At 47.6% G+C, this 6,000-nt stretch overlaps 1 protein-coding gene across 1 annotated transcript in view; it reads left to right on the top strand.

Annotated features, from left to right (window-relative positions):
* Positions 1-251: 251 nt before the first annotated feature.
* Positions 252-6,000, top strand: part of STARD3NL (STARD3 N-terminal like) — a 44,261-nt gene continuing 38,512 nt past the window's right edge. Inside the window, exon 1 of the mRNA XM_007666134.4 lies at positions 252-373. The gene's annotated coding sequence lies outside the window, so the exon portion shown is untranslated. The remainder of the gene's footprint in view (positions 374-6,000) is intronic.

The following is a 6,000-nucleotide window of genomic DNA, read 5'->3' as shown; positions in this document are numbered from 1 at the left end:
TCCGTCCCAACAGCTCCGGGCTCCCAGGCCCCAACCCTCCTGTATCCCTAGCTTCATCCCTTTCTTCTCTGTTGCTTCCCTTCTTTTCCCTTGCCTGTGGCCTGTATTTCTCCTTTAGTTCCTGCTCTCTTCCAACCAATCACCACCCGGGAGCCGTTGCCTGCTCAGAGGCCGTGACCAGACAGAGACGGTTCTCCTTTCTATTTGTAGCCTGTGCCCAGAATGAAGCGACGGGTTGGTGGAGGCAAATTGCGCACAGAGGAAACGCTGGCCTTCCCAGGACAGTAAAGGGCAAAACAGTGAGTCTGGAATAGTTGAAATAAGTAAAGAAATCATTGTGCATGGGAGTTTAAACCCCAGGTTCCTCAAGCAGGTAAGAAAATGGGTCCAGGAGAAAGAGCAGTGAAAAGTAGCCGTGGGAGGGAGGGGATGGCTTCTTCTTGAGCCGTTCTTTTCTTTTGAAAAGAAAAGCTAACGGTGCATTACCGTGAACAGTGTCTTCACGGGACTAGAGTGCATATCTCATTGCTACGGGAGGAGGCAGGATTGAAAGTGTCTCTTCTCTGACGTTTTCCAGTGTATAGAGAGAGGAGGCTGGACAGTCATGGATGCCTAGTTCAAAAACTAGCAAACACCTGAGGAATGTATTTGGGATTTTAGTATTTCTTTCTATTCTCCCTCTGGGTTTCCTCCTTTTCTGTTTATACTGTGGTCTCTGAGCTTTTCTCTCACTTCCTGCTTTTTTTCTAATTTTACCCACTCTCTCAGTTTCTTTTTGCCTCTCTTCTCCTGTCTTTTTCTCTTCATCTTTTCCTCCTCATTCCTCTTTCTCACTCCCTCCCTTCACATTTTATCCCCCCCCCCCCCCGCCCCCGGGGCCCCATGTGGATTTTTCTTCTTTTGTGCTCTCTCAATCTCTTCTTCTGTGTTTTATTATTATTTTTATTGTGTTTGTCAAGTACTCTTTGCCAAGTACTGGGGTAGATACAAGATAATGGTATTGGATTCAGTCCCTGCCCCTAGCAGGGCTCACAGTTTAAGAGGTAGGGTGAAAAGACACCTTCTCCCCATTTTTTAGATTATGCAGTAGAGTCACAGAGAGGCTAAGGGATTTAACATGCTCAAGGTCACATAGCTGGTCAGTGTCAGAGTTGGGAGTAGAACCTGGGTGTTCAGGTTCCCAGTAGGGCTTGCTGTCTCTTTGGACTGTCCTTGTCTTTTTCCCCCCCTTTTTTTCTGGTGGTATTCGGTAAGCTCTTAAGCGTACAAAGCGCTGGGATAGATACAAGCTAATCGGGTGGTTGGACACAGTCCCCATCCCCGAGAGGACTCACCGCCTTGATCCACATTTTACAGATGAGGTACTTGAGGCCCAGGGAAGTAAATCGACCTGCCCAAGGTCACCCAACACACAAGCGACAGACCGCTCCTCTCTTATTCTGTCCCTTCAAATCCCTCTTTCTCCCAGTTCATTCATTCCCTTCCTCCGTTCCTCTTGTTCTTCTTAATTCGGCCCCTTCCTTGCTTCCTCTTCCACCCTCCTCAGCCTCGTTACCTCACACTGCCGTGTCTGCCCCTGCCCAGGAACTACCCTCGCCTTGGTGCCACCCTGGCCTGGGATGGCACTAAGTGGCCAAAGTCCCTTGACCTCTCTTGGCTACCCTGGGCTCCACACTGTTCTGACTGCTCCTCTTCCTTCAGGACCTGCCTCCATATGCCGATTGTGTGCAAGAATGAGTTTTTTCCTACAGGACCATCTGTTAGGGATAAATATACCTGCTCGTGGCCTAGTGGAAAAAGCACGGGCCTGCAAGTCAGAGGACCTGAGTTTTAATTCCAGCCCTGCCACTTGTCTGCTAGTTGACCCTGGGCAAGTCACTTCTCCATGCCCCAGTTTCCTCATCTGTAAAATGGGGATTAAGACCCATATGGGACAGGGACCTTGTCCAACCTGATTACCCAGTGCTGAGAACAGTGCTTGACAAATAGAGAGTGCTTAAAGAGTACAGTAATAATAATAATTATTATTACATAGAACGGGGAAAATGCAGATGGACACATAGAGCCCAGTATATTGAGTTGAAGGGACAATTACGTTAACTGAGCAGGTGAGTTTTCAATTGGGATTTGAAGTTTGGGAGGAGGAAGGTTTGCGGGTTGGGAGACTGTTCCTCTCGGAGCCTCCTGGAGGTTTCTGCTGCTAAACTGTAAGCCTTTTGAGAGCAGGGATCGTGTCTACCAACCCTACTGTATGAAAAGAACTTAGTACAGTGCTTGACACAGAGTAAGCGCTCCATTAATATTACTGATTGATTGGTTGTAGCAGAAGGACTCCCCTGCTACAAATAGAAATAGAGGCCACCGGGAATATAGAAACTAAATATATTTCTCTCTTGCTTAGCTGATGGTTTGCTTCCTCCTGAAGATGGTGACTTTAAACATATTTCCCTCATGTGGCAGGAAGATTTTTTTGGGCAGTGGCCAGAGGAAAAGATGCTGTTTTCATTGGAGAAGTGTTGAAGTTCCTTAGAAAATGTGACCCCAAAGGCAAAACTAAGTAATATCTCGAACCAGTAGAGGGCTATTTAATTTTTTCCAAGTGCTTTCAAAGACGTTACCTCATTTTGTCCTTACCTTATCCCTATGAGGGAGGGAGACAGAGATTACTTTTCCCATTTTACAGATGAGGTTAAATGACGTGCCCAAGGTCACACAGCAGGGCAATATGGAGCTGGAACTAAAATCCAGGTCTCCTGATTCTTAACCCTTGTTCTTCCACTAGACCATATTCAGTTATGTCACAGTTATTAATCAATCATTGGCATTTATTGAGCACTCACTGTGGGCGGGGAGCACTTTGCTAAGCGTTTCGGAGAGTAGACTACAGCAGAGTTGGTAGATACGTTGGTAGACATTACTACTTAGGTTAACTCCTAGTATCTATTCCTTTTGCCCTCCTTTTTCAAAAAGATGAAAGTGCTCAATAAATGGAGAGAATTTCAATTAGAACATGGGTTCTAATCCCAGCTCCGCCACTTGCTTGCTTGATCAAGTGACTTCACTCCTCTGGTTCCCTCATCTGTAAAATGGGGATAAAGACTGTGAGCCCCATGTGGGACATGGCCTGTGTCCAACCGGATAAGCTTGTATCTACCCCTGCGCTTAGTACAGTGCCTGGCACATAGTAAACGTTTAACATATACCATAAAAAAATGCAGGGAAACCGTTGTTACTGTGTCACAGAGACAATCAGTGCTCAGATAAATTAGAAGCCACGAGTCTGGCCTGTTTATCCTAGGGGCAGTCAGTCACTAGGCCATGATGTCCAGTGCTTAATACAGGGCCCAGCGCTTAGTACAGCGCCTGGCACGTAGTAAACGCTTAACAAATACCACCATTATTATTATTATTATATCATTGCTTCCAAGCTCTTGCATGGGAAAGAGGATGTGGGTTAGGGTGGCTGCTGATGACACCTGAAAATGCCATTCAGTAATATTTATTGAGCGCTTACTATGTGCAGAGCAATGTACTAAGTATTCATTCGGTCGTATTGCGTGCTTACTTTGTGCAGAGCACTGTACTAAGCGCTTGAAAAGTACAATTCAGCAACAGAGAGACAATCCCTGCCCTCAGTGGGCTCACAGTCTAGAAGGGGGCAGACAGACATCAAAATAAGTAAACAGGCATCAATAGTATCAATATGAACAGAATTCTAGATGTATATTTTACGGATCTGGAAGCAGCAGTAAGTTCCATCTGAATGTTTTATAGATGAAGTGACGTAACGTAAGGCCATCTGAACATGTTGCCAAGGCTACCCTTGACCTTCTCCCTTATTGCAGAGTCATTGTGTTTCCCTCCCAGGGCCCTGGGAACTGCGGGGCTCAGTGAGAGGTTGGGTGCTTGCAGTAAAAATTCTGGGCTTAAAAGTGGTCGTCACCATAGCAGCACCGGGCTGGCTGAGGGTGGACCACTGAAGATCAAACTCTCAGGTGTAAATCCCAATGAATAGCCACCCTAGGGGAAAGGGAAGACCTTTCACACTTAGGAACAAGGATTTTTTATACTATTTGTTAAGCGCTTACTACCGCACTGTACTAATTGCTGGGGTAGATACAAGCTTATCAGGTTGGACACAGTCCATGTCCCACATGGGGCTCACGGTCTTAATCCCCATATTACAGATGAGGGAACTGAGGCCCAGAGGAGTGAAGTCACTTGCCCGAAGTCACGCGGCAGACAAGTGGCAGAGCTGGGATTAGAACCCAGGTCCTTCTGACTCCCAGGCCCGTGCTCTATCCAGCAGGTCACGCTGCTTCTCTGTCGAACGCTTTCTGTGTGCAGAGGAGTACAATATAAAAGAGTTGGTTGACACATTCCCGGCATACAAAGACCTTACTGTCTAGAGGGGATAGAATCTGCTTTTTGGTTCATAGCTTAGAGGGCTTTACTCTAGGAAAAGATGTACAGTGACATAATGTAATTAGGAGCCTGAGGCTGTTGTTGAAACCTCTGTCTCTCCTCATGGGGAATGTTTTTCTGTCTCCCTGACCTTCTTTCTGGCTCCAGGAGGCTTTCACCTGAGATGGAGAGAGAGTGTGTGTGTGGGTGGATGTACGCATGCATGTGTAGTTTCTGCTTTGTTTCTGGCACCTTCCTACACCCTTCCAATGGCAACAGATCCCAGCTGCTCCTTGTAAAGAGCCTGCACCTCCCCAAAGCCACCTCCTTGCTAAAATCGAGGGACTGCTCCAGGCTCACACATTGAGGTAAGGCTGGGATCGTCCCTCGAAATTCACTCATCTCGCTGGCTTAAGGGGAGGGAGAGGGCCGTGGGGTCAGTCCAAGGACCTGCTGGACCCATGCTGCCATGGGCTGGACTGGGAGAGCTAATAAAGGCCACAGTGGTCTAGCTCTGACCCACCTGCAGAAATACCCAGGGTCAGTCTGGCATAGAGGGGAAAACAAACTTATTTTTGTCTTTCTTTTCCACTCCTTACTTTGTCGTAGGGTTCTGTGCTGTGGTTGTCAGGGTCTTTCTTTGCTTCAGTGCCTTCTTTTTGTCCCTGTGTGTGTCACAGCTTGAGGCCTCTATTTCTGCCTCAAATGTAGGCTTCTTTATAAAGTTTGCATTTGCCTGTTTGTGTGCAGTCTGTACATGTGTCAGTGGGGTGAGAGTTCGTGGAGGGAAGTGAAATATATGTGGCTGTATAGGGGGTGAGAGGGTGGCTTTGCATCCCCCAGCCACCAAGCCAAGGTGTTAGGCATTGTTAGGCAAGGTGAGAAGCAGCGTGGCGCAGTGGGAAGAGCACGGGCTTTGGAGTCAGGGCTCATGAGTTCGAATCCCAGCTCTGCCACTTGTCAGCTGTGTGACTGTGGGCAAGTCACTTAACTTCTCTGTGCCTCAGTTCCCTCATCTGTAAAATGGGGATTAAGACTGTGAGCCCTACGTGGGACAACCTGATTCCCCTGTGTCTACCCCAGCGCTTAGAACAGTGCTCTGCACATAGTAAGCGCTTAACAAATACCAACATTATTATTATTATTAGGCATGGCCCGGGATTTCACTGAGGGGAGAATGGGAGGGCTGGGGGAGGCAGTGGGGAGGGACTCTTGTGTGGTGGCACATTCATTCAGTCATGTTAATGGAGTACGTAGTGTTTGCAAAGCATTGTACTAAGCGCTTGGGAGAGTATAATGTAACAATAAACAGCCCCATTGAGGGGTAGTGAGGGGAGCAGAGGGTTCAGCTGTGGAAAAATTCTTGTGGGACAGGCTTGACTGGGGGAATCCCCCTCCCACGGCCTCCTCTCCACAGGTGCCATCCAAGATCTCTCCAGTTCCTGAGCATTGGAGGCTGCTGGGGTCTTTTTTTTTTTGAGATGGTACTTGTCAAGCCCTTCCTATGTGCCAGGCACAGCTCTAAGCCCTGGGGTACAACATACAAGATTATCAGGTTGGACACAGTGTCCCACTTGAGGTGCATTGTCTTAATCC

The sequence above is a fragment of the Ornithorhynchus anatinus genome, chromosome 8 (genome assembly GCF_004115215.2).
Source record: "Ornithorhynchus anatinus isolate Pmale09 chromosome 8, mOrnAna1.pri.v4, whole genome shotgun sequence".
Taxonomy (NCBI): Eukaryota; Metazoa; Chordata; class Mammalia; order Monotremata; family Ornithorhynchidae; genus Ornithorhynchus; species Ornithorhynchus anatinus.
This window is presented reverse-complemented; position numbering and strand designations above follow the sequence as displayed.